At 39.5% G+C, this 11,027-nt stretch overlaps 2 pseudogenes; one reads left to right on the top strand and one right to left on the bottom strand.

Annotated features, from left to right (window-relative positions):
• The first annotated feature begins 343 nt into the window (after positions 1-343).
• On the top strand, positions 344-1,022 carry LOC119808057 (annotated as a pseudogene).
• A 2,573-nt stretch (positions 1,023-3,595) lies between these two features.
• LOC119807265 lies at positions 3,596-10,717 on the bottom strand (annotated as a pseudogene).
• Between the last annotated feature and the right edge of the window lie 310 nt (positions 10,718-11,027).

Below are 11,027 nucleotides of genomic sequence, written 5' to 3'. Positions count from 1 at the left end.
TTAGCCAATGGGAGTCCTCCATCAGAGGAGAACACTCTTGCCCCCTTCAAACAAAACCAGTAAAAAAAAAAGTTCTCATGTTGGTTTTTCACATTAGCATACTAATTTGATAATGCCAAAAATATCAGTTAGTTGAAGAAGAATAACAGTGAAATTGTCTCTAGGTGTGGTAGAGCATACCTTTAATCTAAGAAGTCTGCAGGCAGACACAAGGGGATCTCTGAGTTCAAGGACAGCCTTGTATAGTGTTCCAGGATAGCTAGTACTATGCTGAGAAAACCTGTCTCAAAAAACAAAAACAAGCCCCTTTCCGCTCGGCAGTTCCCCTGCACGGGTGGCAGCCATGGCGCCCAGCCGTAATGGCATGATCTTGAAGCCCCACTTCCACAAGGACTGGCAGCGGAGAGTGGACACTTGGTTCAACCAGCCGGTACGCAAGATCCGCAGACGCAAGGCCCGGCAGGCGAAAGCGTGCTGCATTGCCCCGCCCGCGTCCGGGCCCATCAGACCCATCGTGAGGTGTCCCACAGTGCGCTACCACACCAAGGTCCGAGCTGGCCGGGGCTTCAGCCTGGAGGAACTCAGGGTGGCTGGTATCCATAAGAAAGTGGCTCGCACCATCGGCATCTCCTCTCCGTGGACCCAAGGAGGCGAAACAAGTCCACCGAGTCCCTGCAGGCCAACGTGCAGCGCCTGAAGGAGTACCGCTCCAAGCTCATCCTTTTCCCCAGGAAGCCTTCCGCTCCAAAGAAGGGAGATAGTTCGGCTGAAGAACTTAAATTGGCCACTCAGCTAACAGGACCTGTGATGCCCATCCGGAATGTTTATAAAAAGGAGAAAGCAAGAGTCATTACAGAAGAAGAGAATCTCGAAAAACCAAAAAAAAAAAAAAAAAAAAAAAAGAGAAGAACTTCAAGGCTTTTGCCAGCCTTCGTATGGCCCCGGCCAATGCCCGGCTCTTTGGCATCCGAGAAAAGAGGGCAAAGGAAGCTGCAGAACAAGATGTTGAAAAGAAAAAGTGATGTGCTTTTGGGATATTGCAATAAATTTTCCATAAAGCAAAAAAAAAAAACCAAAAACAAAACAAACAAAACCCTGAAACTGTCTACTGAACTATATTTCCTAGGCTTTAACAATTCCAGAAACTCTTGTTACTCTCAGATAGTACAAAATTTCCATTAGACTGAGAATCAAACTTTATGGTGCCTGCTGGAACCCTGGCATCTAGGACAAACAGATAAAATAGTAAGGAGATCAAGGCCAGCCAGGGCCTCATAGCCAAAGCCTAAATGAATAAATAACAAAACCAAATAAATAAACAATCAAATATCAAATATAAACCTAAGGACCACCCACATTTTTATTATTGCATAGTTATTTTCTCTGATTAATAACAATTACTAATTGCATTCAAAACTTAAACAGTTAAAAGGCAAGTGATCAAATTTTATTAACAGAAGAAATGGAAAGAGAATATGAGGTAGTATATAGCACGTTTCTTATTTTCTTTATAAGGATTATTTTCCTATCTTATTTATAAGGATTACTAAATGTTGAAAAGTTTATTCAATTTTGAATCACATATGTCATTCCTAATTTTGAGGTAAAATTATTTCTGTTATTGCCACATTAATTTATTTCTGAAAGACAAAACGAAAATGACTTGGGTGGCTTTGCTGCTCTTTGTTAACACCCCTTTATTCATCACAGTAGGTAGGAAATGCTAAGCTGAACCCATCAAACACCATGAAGGCAGATGCTGCCTAGCTTACTTCTAACAGTAATTAACCCATTCAAATACCATGAAGGAGGATGTTCCCAAGCTTACTATTAGTAATTGCAGGGGGTGTCAGTCTCTTGACTTGGAGATTGCCAATCTTAAGCCCAAACAGTTCAGTTTACCAGGAAATGCTATGCAAGAATCATTTGAGATGGGGTTTCGGGTCTTCTTCATAACTGTCTGAGCAACTGAGGCATAAAATGACTCTAGAGCATGTTTACATCAGTTAAGGCATTCTATAAATGAAAAGGAAGCACTGTATTGAGCCAATGACCTCTAGAAAAAAAGCTTATTTATTTGATTATTTACAGAATTGATAAGCAATAGCCTTTGATAGTACCAGGGAAACATGGAGGTCTGATACTGAGCTGCAGCAGAAAATGGAGACCTTGTCCCCACAGTGATGGCTGACAAGGAGGCCTCAGCTTTGAGAGTGGCTGTCACTGCTTTGTGCTTCCCGCCAACTTCAAGAGGGACAAATTCTAAAAGCTTGTTTTCTCCTCTGTGAGGATGGACCCTTACAATTATTCCATCAAGTAAGAAGATTCCCCAAATGAGACTAATGAAAGAGCCAAATAAGCACATGTGCAAACCACAAGCCAGAAACAATCATATGAACAGGTTTCCTCTCAAATATCATCTTCAGCGACCATAGTGAAGGATGATGACAGAAGTAACATGCAAGGGAATCCCAAAGAGAGTAGGGAACCACTCAATGATTGTAACAGAGTACAAACCAATAAGTAAATTGAGTCCAGGACCTGGGATATCAACAGCATAAAAGAAAAGGGTGGGAATATTAGAAACATGTATTTTAAAAAGTCAGAAGGTGAAGAAAAATAAGAAAATGAAGATTTTTTTTAAAAAATCAACTAATAAAAATGTTGGACATAAAAACACAGTGGATTAAATATGAGTGTAAAGAATCACCAGTTAACTTTCTCAAGCAAAAGAACAAGCACCAGGAATGATCAAGGTTGATAAAGTAGTACATTCAGGCATCCACAAGAAAAAGGAAAAATAAAATAAAATATGATCACAACTTCCAACACTGAAAGACTAAACTCAGGAATCCAAAGGAAAGAAGAAATAGCTGAGATACATACTAAATGCATAAATGCTTTGGAACTGGGAAAATTACTCTTTAAATAAAGTGCTTCTCACAGAAGTCCTGAATTCATTCTCCCAGTATGCAGAAACTCACATAAAAGCCCAGACAATAGTAAGTACGTGTTATTCTAATTCTGGGGCTATAGGTGTGGAGACAGGTGTATGTTGACAGAGGTTTCTATCCCACCTGGTTCCGCAGCCATTCAGTCCTATAGAAATACACAGAGGCCTACATTAATTATAAACTGGTTTGCCTATTAGCTCAAGCTTTTTTATTAACTAACTCTTACATGATACATTAACCCATAATTCTTGTCTGTGTTAGCCACCTGGCTTGGTACCTTTTATCAGCAAGGCATTCTCATCTTGCTTTCTTTGTGCCTGGGTGATGAGTGCAGACTGAACCTTTCCTCTTCCCAGAATTATTCTGTTCTGATTGCCCTGCCTATACTTCCTGTTTAGCTATTGGCCAATAAGCATTTGTTAAAACAATATTAATCACAAATCTTTATAAGGTATAAGAACATTTCCCACAGCAGGTATAATTTCAGAACTTACTAGACAACAAGTATAGCCAACAGATAAACTCGGGGTTCAGTTAGATATACTGCCTGAAAAAAATAATACAAAGAGCAATACAAGAAAGCATCTGATGTCAATCTCTGTCATACATACACACATACATACATGCATACACATTTATGCTCATAGCACACATGTACCTGCAAACAAGCATACACATACATACCATACATACATATACATACAAAATAAATATCAAAATTTATTTAATAAAATTATGGTATACGTAGCACGTTCCATGCCAGCCAGGTCTACAAAGTGAGACCTTGTCTCAAAACAAACAAACAAAAATAACAGTTTTAAAAATACTTCAAAATAATCTTAACTAAGGAAGTAGAAATATTTACAATGAAAATTAAAACACTAAACAAAGAAGTTGAAGATAGTAGAAAATGGACAATCTTGTGCTCATGGATAAGCAGAATTAATATTGTGGAACTGACTATTCTACTAACAATTCATAGATTTACACCCTCCCCAAGTATGGTGTGTGTGTGTATACAGGACATAAAAATTATAAAAAGCACCCTTGGAGGAGAGCAAAATATGGTAATGAAGGAGTGAAGGATGAGAGGCTAATTGAATTCATGTGGCTTAGAGGAGAAGCTGGACTATTTCAGGAGAGGAGGTACACCACCAAAATGGGGCAGAAGAATGGGGTACAGTACCAGAGAAATGGTGAATAAAAAAATGGGAGAAAACATTGTGCATACATTAATTGGGGAGAAGAAAAGAGCTCAGTATAGAAGAAAAAGGAAGGATGAGAAAAACAATATTAAGGATGTTTGAAAAAGCCATAAGGAATTCTGTTTTATTTACCTAAAACTACATATAATACATGTAAGCCTGTGTGTATACATATATGGTCTAATTAAAGTTATGCAACTTAGGCTGATAATGCCACCCACCACCCAGGACCATAGATTATCTAACAAAACCACCAGTACCTGGTATATGAAACCCTCTTGCTTGTTTTTGGTCAAGGGGGTCCAAGAGAGTGGCAGAACTATGTAGCCTATTGCTGCTGCCCTTGCATGCCCCACAAAAATTGAAGACAATTGCCTGGTCTTGAAGACAACATGCACTTCAGACACAGGAGTCGAAGGATTTGAACTGGATTTGACCTGAAAGCCTCCTCCCTGATGACGAATTTTCATAGCACCAAAAGATGTTGTGCAGGATTCTAAGGGAGGGAATCAATCAATAATCCTATCCAGTTGTAATGCCTATAAAACACAACAATGATAAGATAGCCAAGATATCCCTACAAGTGCAAAATGCCACTCATAAGTTGGCTCTAACAGGTCTCTAATTGGTCTTAAGCTGTGCTCAACAGGAAAGAAATCATTCCTAGTACTGAAAACCTAGGCAACGACACAGGGCTAGTAAAGTCATGTATCTTGGAAGAGAATCTTCTACTTCCATTTCCTAACTACTACATGGACAAGTATGGTGATGCTCACTTAAATCTGAGTGGTCAGGGGACAGAAGTAGGAATATCTCTGTGAGTTCAAGGTGAGCCTGGTCTACATAGTGAGTTCTAATTCATCCAGTGCGATGCAGCCAGATCCTGTGTGAATAATGATAATAATAAATAATAATGACAATTCCTAATTGCATTCTAAATACCTTCAAAGATAATGGATGATTTCATCAAAAAATGTTTCTTTGCAACAGATGAAGACCATGACAATTAACAACTCTAGTGGGGTGCCAAGCCCCAGTTGAAACATCTACTACCATAGCTCTAAAATCTAAGCCTCAGGAAACATCCTACAACAAAGAGGTAAGAGCCAGAGGACCAGGAAAACTGATACGAAATTATGTCTCCAAGAAATTACAACTAAATTTCTCTTACAATACTTTTAACATTATGGCTACCGAAAAAAGACCTGAATAAAAACAGAAACAAACAAACAAACAAAAACCCACCAATAGATATTCTAACATGGAAGGGGAAAATCTCATGGGGACCCACCCTTAGACAAAGAACTAGAGACAACTAAGTTGCCCTGAGATCAGGAGAAATAGTCTTCCCCAGGGATGAGGCCTCTAATTGATTAATCAATATCAAGTTGTCCACCTTGAAAGCAAATATATCAACCAACACTATATAAACTGAGCAGATGTATTTATGTTTATGCATGTATTATGTAGTGTGTTTTTATAATAATAATAATAATAATAATAATAATAATAATAGGACCTGCAGTGATATTTCATTTATATTTTAATAAATAAAGCTTGCCTGAAGTTCAACAGTAAAACAGCTGCACTGATCAGCCTTACAGACTAGGCAGTGGTGACATATGCCTTTATTCCCAGTAGGCAAGCTAGTTTGCCATAGTAGTGCTCACTTTTAATCCCAGCACTAGAGAGGAATATAAGACAGGAGGAGACAGCTCTCTCACACAGTCTCATTCTGGGATTCCTGGAGGCAGGATCGCCATTTCGGACTGAGATAGAGGTAAGAGTCAGTGACTGGCTGCTTTACTTTTCTGACCTTCAGGTTGAACCCCAATTTCTGTCTCCAGGTTTTTATTAATCATGCGACAGGAGCCATAAATTTGGGAGGACTTAAGAGGGATGAATATGAGAGAAGTGAGAAGTAGAAAGAAGAGCAGGGGAAATTATACAACTATATTTTGATTTCAAAAAATAAACAAATAAAATAATAATCTTAAATGAATCTATGATACAAGTATTTAAATATACCTGGTCTTAATCTAGTATACAAAGGACCCATCAACCTGGTCCTCAGTTACAACTTTTATTATTTTTGGCCCTAAAGTGCTAAAAGATTTATGGAAGTTAATAGTTTTTTTTTAAGTAGCAATAGAGAAATGACATTTGACTATACAAAAAAAAATGACACAGGGATACACTTGTGATGTGGGATTTCCCTTTGTATGCTGTGAATACCATTGGTTAATAAGGACTGCTTTGAGCCCATAGCAGAGCAGGGCAGAAAAAGCTAAGTGGGGAAAACTAAAGTGAATGCTGGGAAAAGGAAGAGAAGAGTCAGAGAGAAGCCATGGATCCTCTGCCAGAGACAGACATGCTGAAACTTTTCTGGCAGGCCATGACCTTGTGGTGATGCACAGATGAATGGAGATGGGTTAAATTAATATATAAGCATTAGCCAATAAGAAACCAGAGCTAATGGGCCAGTGAATTAAATAATATAGTTTCTGTGTGAATATTTTGGGGCTGAGCAGCAGGGATCAAACAAGCAGCCTCCCTCCAACACACTTGTGTTTTAAAGGTGTATCTTACAGAGGGAACGGGGAATCGGGAGATGCCACCCAAGATGTGCTGACATGGCAGATGGATCCTTCTGAGCTGAGGGTGCATGAAAGGAACAGGCATAGAAAGAGCCATCAGAACTGCACTTTCTCACCTGCAGCAAGCTGGGAAGAATCCAATGAGAATGCTGCCTCTCTTGTACCCCAGTGAAAAAACAATTCTCCTCACTGATAACTGGGAGTTGCTGCTGGTCTGGAGCCATAGAAAGCACCCATGGGAAATGAAATAACCCTTACCTCCCCTAGCCTCATATCCTTTCAGTCTCCTCCTAGCGACTTTCCAGCAATTGACTGACCTTTGCCCAGATCACAGGGCTCACCATTTCTTCTCAAATTAATCCTTCTTTCTACAAATCATGTAGAAACTTTACTATGGTTCTTTCCCTGCTTTTCCATCTGCTGTGAAGGTCTTCATGGTCATTAAAAAGTTGACACTTAAATGATTTTTGAAGCAAAAAAATAAATGACTAAGTTAAAATGCAATCCTTGTTGGGGGCCAGAGTCCAGGATAACTGCTGTTCTTATGCTGAGACGGGCATGAAAGATTATGTGCCAATGCAGGAGAGAGATTTCAAAAAATCATAAACATGCAGAGGACCTGATCCTGGAGTGTTAGCCCCCAGAACTGTAAAGAATAAAAATTTCTGTTACTTATGCATCCAGTCTGTGGTATTTTGTTTGTTAGCCCTAACAATCTAAGTAATGCACACAGCATAAATATATATTTTTAAAATAGTTGGGTAGCATCTCCTCTACATATCAGTTTCCTCATGACTATGGATTTCCTTGAAAGAGATAGTATAGCTTACTTAGCATTAACTTTTTTAAATTCCTAAAGAGGATACAAATATTTGATCTTGGGGACAGCTCATCGGGAGGTGGTATTATGGTTCTGTTTTCCCATCAAGCATTTCCTTTGCTAGATAAGAGCATTGTAAAGAGTGCTGACCACAGCACTTACACAATTGCCTTCAGAACAAGACCATTAATGAGAAACTGATGTCTGTGTTTTCATCTGCCCACTGCATGGTGACTGCCTCTTTCAGAGTATCGCAGCATTTATTTGCTCATCCTCTAGTCACAGCATGCTCTCCACAATCACATGGCCCAGCAGTCTATTAAACTTGCTTCCTTGGAGTCTTTCTACTCATGCTTTTTTAATTATATTCTCACCCCACTGCTTCTCCTTACTCATCCCAATTCTATTTTCTCACAACAGCTTCAAGTCTTTCTAGCTTTTTTATACCCCATTGATTCTAGTTTGTACATAGGACCATCCACCAGAACATAGTCTACCTACCATGAGCCTCATCATTAAAGAAAACCTACTTTTCCTCCCCAGAAGCCATCAACTGCTATTAGTTCCTCAGGATATGGACAGGGTTTCATACTGATTCATACTGAAATGTTGTTTGACCAATCCTGTGCATGTGCATAAAACCACAGTGACTGTGTGTTCAGGAAACCAACAGTCTGGTCATGTCTAGAGGGTGTTCAATCCCATGGAAATGGAGTTACAGTTTTGAACCTCTAGGTGGATGCTTGGTCATCTAAAAGAGCATTGAGTCCTCTTAAATACTGAACATTTTACTGGCCTTTCTTTCATATAAGTTTTTAATTTTGCCCTTTGGACAGATCTACTTTATATCCTTTTAAAACGCCATTGAACAAAGGACAGTGAAATCTTCAGCTTGGAAGAGTGCACATAACCCAGTCATCTGCAGCCATTCAGCCCACTGGACAACTTAGCTGCAGACATTTCCTAAAACTCTCCAAACTGAAACAGAAGGCTAAATGATATGTAGAGAGAGATGCTTTAGAAAATTGTCAATTGTTTTTTCAAAAAGGAAATGCTTCTGTCTTCCCAGAACAGCCAGTAAGCAGGAGCTATGTGCAGCAATGTGAGAATTAAGACATTTCTTGTGAAGAGTAATAAGACATGTCTTCTCAGACATGTGTAAGGTGGGATGGGACTGGAAAAGTGACTGATGGAAATGCATTGCTATTGACATCTAACAAAGAGTTAAGTGTAGATAATTTAGGATTTTTTTCTTTTCTTTTTTTAGAAGAGCAAAAGGCAGGCAGCATTTCAGTCACAAAATGATCAATAAAAATATACTGTAGAGGTTAGTACAAGAAATTTGGTGTAAATGAAGACTGATGTAGGTGTGTCTTCTATCTATCTCATGATTTCATTGATTAATTAATAAAGAAGCTGCTTGGCCTGATAGGTCAGAACATAGGTGGGTGGAGTAGACAGACCAGAATGCTGGGAAGAAGAGAAGTGAGGCAGTCGTCATGCCTCTCCTCTCGGAGACAGACACGTTGGAGCCAGCCACAAGGTCAGACATGCTGAATCTTTCCCGGTAAGACACCACTCGTGGTATTACACAGATTATTAGAAATGAGTTAAGCAAGATGTGAGAAGTAGATAATAAGAGGCTGAAACTAATGGGCCAGGCAGTGTTTAAATGAATACAGTTTGTGTGTTGTTATTTCGTGTATAAAGCTAGCTGTGCGGGTGCTGGGCAGGATGATAAGCAGGCCGGCCCACTACATATCACTACAGAAGACCAAAAAATGGGTCAGTGTGACAGCAAAAGTCTCAAAGGAAATACAGAATCCTGGATCTAGGAGGAAAGTTATGTGCTGACTTTGCCAGAACAACTTTGGTTCTCTCATATCGCCAGTGTCTGTGACCACGATAGAAACAGTGCTTCTACAGTAGCAGTAGTTAGGGGCAGACAACACTGTAGCCAGCTTCTTATCAAACAGAAACTGCCAGCCTTCCATCTCAAGCTCAGGTGCTCTGCAGATGAATTTAAAAGTGTTAAAAGGAACAAACTCAACTTTTGTGCCAAAAAGCCAGACCCTGTTGTAGGAAAAGACTGTTCCTTTATTTCCCTGCCACCGGAAGGGACATAATCACACAGAAACTATATTAATTGCAATACTGTTTGGCCAATAGCTTAAGCGTATTTCTAGCTAGCCCTTATATCTTAAATTAACCCATTTCTATTATTTTATATTTTACTACAAGACTTATGGTTTACTGATACCAGCGCAAGGTCATCGTTCTCCTCCAGCAGTTACATGACACCTCCCTGACTCTGCCTACTCTCCTCCTTTATCTGCTTGGAATTCCCACATTGCTATTTTCTGCTAAGCCAGTGGCTGAAACAGCTTTATTTATTAACCAATAAAAGCCACACATATACAGAAGGAATTCCCACATCACTCTGCCTTTGGGACTGATGGTCCAAGTGTTTACATCTTTAAGCTCTGACCACACCAAGTCACAAAATGTTCCTTTTGAGGAATTTCCTGATTCCATTCAAAGATTTGAATTTGTCCCAGTGTTTTCATATAAGGAGATAAGCATCAATAACACACACAATCTGTTCATCTGTTAAAGCTGATTTTGTGAGAAAGTCAAAAGCTTTGGTACAGTGTCTCCAGGCATTAGCATTTCCTTGTTTGGTTTGACGCACATCATAAAATCTGCATACCTGTATTATCTATCTACTTCCATGATTTCCTCTTTAAAAGGTAATATGATCAGGCCATTTACCCAACAGTGCAAGACAGTTAGTGAAGAACTCCAAACTATAGTAAGTTCTGTCTGGACAATTAGCCATAAATATGTAGTTTTTATCAGGAATCTGACATCCAGTTCTGAGTAGTTCACAAAGGTCATAAACTGTCCGTGTGTGTCCCCACACACTGTTATTAGCATTAATACTGGCTGCAGGGTCCATCTTCCAAATAGGAGATCACAAAGATCACCTGGCTGCTTCAGGTGTTTCTCAAGAAGGTACTTGCTCTGCCACACCATCTCCAGGTACATCTCTAGATCTAGAAGCCCCCGTTTGGGAAGAACAACCTGTAGCAGCTGTGGGAACAGAGGCAGTGGAAGCTGAAGGCAGAACTCTCCTTTCATATTCTTAATTAGCATTTGCTGTTAAAGTCCAGGGGGGGAAATTACAGAACGCCATGCATACAGGGTCAAAGTAGAGTCCTTTATTAGCAGGTAGAAGTGAGAAGGCTGTGGTTCCACAGAATTCTCAGCCCTAAAACTCAACCTTTTTAAAGGCAATGACATCATTGTCAAGTGTAGGTCAAAGGAACTTTGTGTGATTTGTGTTGGCAGATTGATCAGTTGGTGCAGGAGAATTGTCTGTATTCTGTCAATCATATTTTGAATAAACACTGATTGGCTGGGCAGGAAGTATAGGTGGGTCAACCAGACA

This window comes from Arvicola amphibius, chromosome 2, assembly GCF_903992535.2.
Source record: "Arvicola amphibius chromosome 2, mArvAmp1.2, whole genome shotgun sequence".
Lineage (NCBI taxonomy): Eukaryota > Metazoa > Chordata > Mammalia > Rodentia > Cricetidae > Arvicola > Arvicola amphibius.
This window is presented reverse-complemented; position numbering and strand designations above follow the sequence as displayed.